The sequence below is a fragment of the Engraulis encrasicolus genome, chromosome 9 (assembly GCF_034702125.1).
Source record: "Engraulis encrasicolus isolate BLACKSEA-1 chromosome 9, IST_EnEncr_1.0, whole genome shotgun sequence".
In the NCBI taxonomy this organism is placed as follows: domain Eukaryota; kingdom Metazoa; phylum Chordata; class Actinopteri; order Clupeiformes; family Engraulidae; genus Engraulis; species Engraulis encrasicolus.
In genome coordinates this window covers 55,267,150-55,269,649 of record NC_085865.1, presented here as the reverse complement: position 1 = coordinate 55,269,649, position 2,500 = coordinate 55,267,150, and the positions used below count along the sequence as shown (strand labels likewise).

At 44.4% G+C, this 2,500-nt stretch overlaps 1 protein-coding gene across 2 annotated transcripts in view; it reads left to right on the top strand.

Annotated features, from left to right (window-relative positions):
- Nucleotides 1–2,500, top strand: part of zbtb47b (zinc finger and BTB domain containing 47b) — a 47,921-nt gene that overhangs the window by 12,928 nt on the left and 32,493 nt on the right. The window lies entirely within an intron of this gene.

Genomic DNA, 2,500 nt, shown 5'->3' with positions numbered 1-2,500 from the left:
TCCATTACTGGGGGAGATACTACAGTTGAAGTCCTTCACGTTTGTGGGTAATGTGACGCAGTACGCTGGTGCACCTGACCATGCAGCCCATCTGCATCTGGGTTCAGGTCCTGCCATTTCGGGCCATTTCCCCTTCCCCCATGATCTCTCTCCCGCTCATTTCTTGTCAACTGCTCAGCTTCACTGTCAAATAAAGGCACAAAACGACCATTTAGAAAAAGACCTTAATGTTTTTCGACAGCAGTCAGGAGTAAGAATCACTTCTGAAGACAGTCCTTCAGGTGTTCTGCCAGAAAATGGACCCATAAAAGAAAACAACTTTTCGGGCAGTTATGACTCACCCTAACATTAAGGGTGTCCTCAGAAGGGACACTGCAGTGAGACCATGCTCCTCTGAATGGTAATATAGACTCCGTACTCCTCAGAATAATAATAGTGGTAATCCTCTCTAAAGGGGACAATGCTGGGCACTAATGTGTCAGTGTGAGTGTGAGTGTGTGTGCGTGTCCGTGTCCGTGTCCGTGTGCGTGTGCGTGTGCGTGTGCGTGTGCAGAGAGAGTAGCGCCGGGCCCTTGGGAGCCCTTAGACTTCAAAGGTTTTTTGTTCCATCAGCTGAATAGCTAATCACAGCTAATCGTGTTATTGTTGTATGCTCATCATACCCTTACCATATACTTAGAGTGGGACATGTTCAGATTGATTTTTTTGTGACTACATTTTTACTGCACTGATGCCTGAGCCGGCAGAGACTCGGGGTAGACTAAGGCGCGCGCGCGCGCGTGTGTGTGTGTGTGTGTGTGTGTGTGTGTGTGTGTGTGTGTGTGTGTGTGTGTGTGTGTGTGTGTGTGTGTACTCTACTTAACCCTGTGCTAATGTACATGTAAATAAAAAAACCTATCCCCACTTGGCATTTGCACCTATTGTTCTGTATATTTCCTGTGCACTTTGGATCTGCAAGTATATCTGCACTTTATATCTGCTTTGCAGTCTGCAATGTACACTTTGTGTGCTATGATGATGTCCTCGAAGTCACTTTGGATAAAAGCATCTGGCAAATGTAATGTATTTTAATGTAATTTTGCGGCTGTTTACAGATGTCAAGTTTTGCTATCTATCATTAGGGTCATGCAAAAGTAGTTAGGGTGTCACATTTGTAGCACAAGTGTGTGTGTGTGTGTGTGTGTGTGTGTGTGTGTGTGTAGCCCATACTAAGGATATGCCCATACGTGTGTGTGAGTTTTAACGTATGTGTGTGTGTGTGTGCAGCGGCGTGGAACAGGGGGGGAAAACCCTGACTCATTCTTAGAGCCCAGACCACTTGGGGGGCCCACCGGGGGCCCTCCCATGGAAAATATGTTTCTTCTTTCATTTTTTTAAACATTATTTTAAAAATAATGTCAATACATGTTGGTAATTTATGTAATTCCAAGGTTCTCTGGAAATACATCTGTTGAATTGGATATACTAGCCTGCAAATCAGCTATATTCTATATCAGACACCCCCATTATCACGCATTGGTTTAGTCCGCCCTCTCGCGGACTTTTGATTGTACAATATGCGGAATCAACACTCACTCACGTCATTATTATTAGGCATTAAACGCAGCAGCAGCCGGTTTAGCAATGAAACAGACTTCTAAAACACCAGGCTTTCACAAAAAGAATAGAAAGGCAAGAGAGACAGGGGAAACAAAATGAAGGAAAGCAACTGCAGCTGATTTCTTGCAAGAAAGGTGAGCCCAAATGTCAAAATTACAGCCTACAAAGTAGGATACCTAACTAGCCTATCCCATTCCCATTCCGTGTGGCCTTCTGTGATAGCCGATGTCAAATGAAAAAATAATCTCATTTTGTTGGCTATCATTGTGAACCCATATTTGTCTTTGATAGGCCTATATTCATAACAAGTGTCCCAAAAGACCAACATGGGTCGATGTTGGTTCAAATATCCAAATTATAGCAAAGCCTAGGCTATTTGTAAAATGAATCCCACTCAATTTCAGAAAATGTCACGAACGTGAAGATGCCCCCTGTCGCAGCAGGTGCAAATGGTGTGAACTTGAGAGAAGGTGAGCCTATTTTAGCTAATATCATAGTCTTGAAGAAAAGCGGTTTCTCAACCGGGTGCAATGCTGCCCGCCCTGGTCATCGAATTTGCAGATTGATTCTGTCGATATTAGTCGACGTCATATTCATCAGTTGCCAATGTCAAGGTGGCGGTGCGAACAGCTGTCAGTCTTGAACCTTCATTCTGTTTTTATTTTGCGGTCTCAAAGCTCTGGTTACTTGGCCATGTCTCTGACCATCTGACAACGCCCGTTATAGCTGAAGTGTGGTAAAATAATGACGAGATTTTTGACGGGGCACCAGTCTGCGTTTTGAATGTTGCTGGACCGCCATTCTAATCTGCGCAAAGCGCAAGAGATGACCCTGTTTGCATAGCGCAAGAAAAGAGTAGCCTACCTACCTCCGTGCTGAGCAGGTAGCCTATCTGCATTGA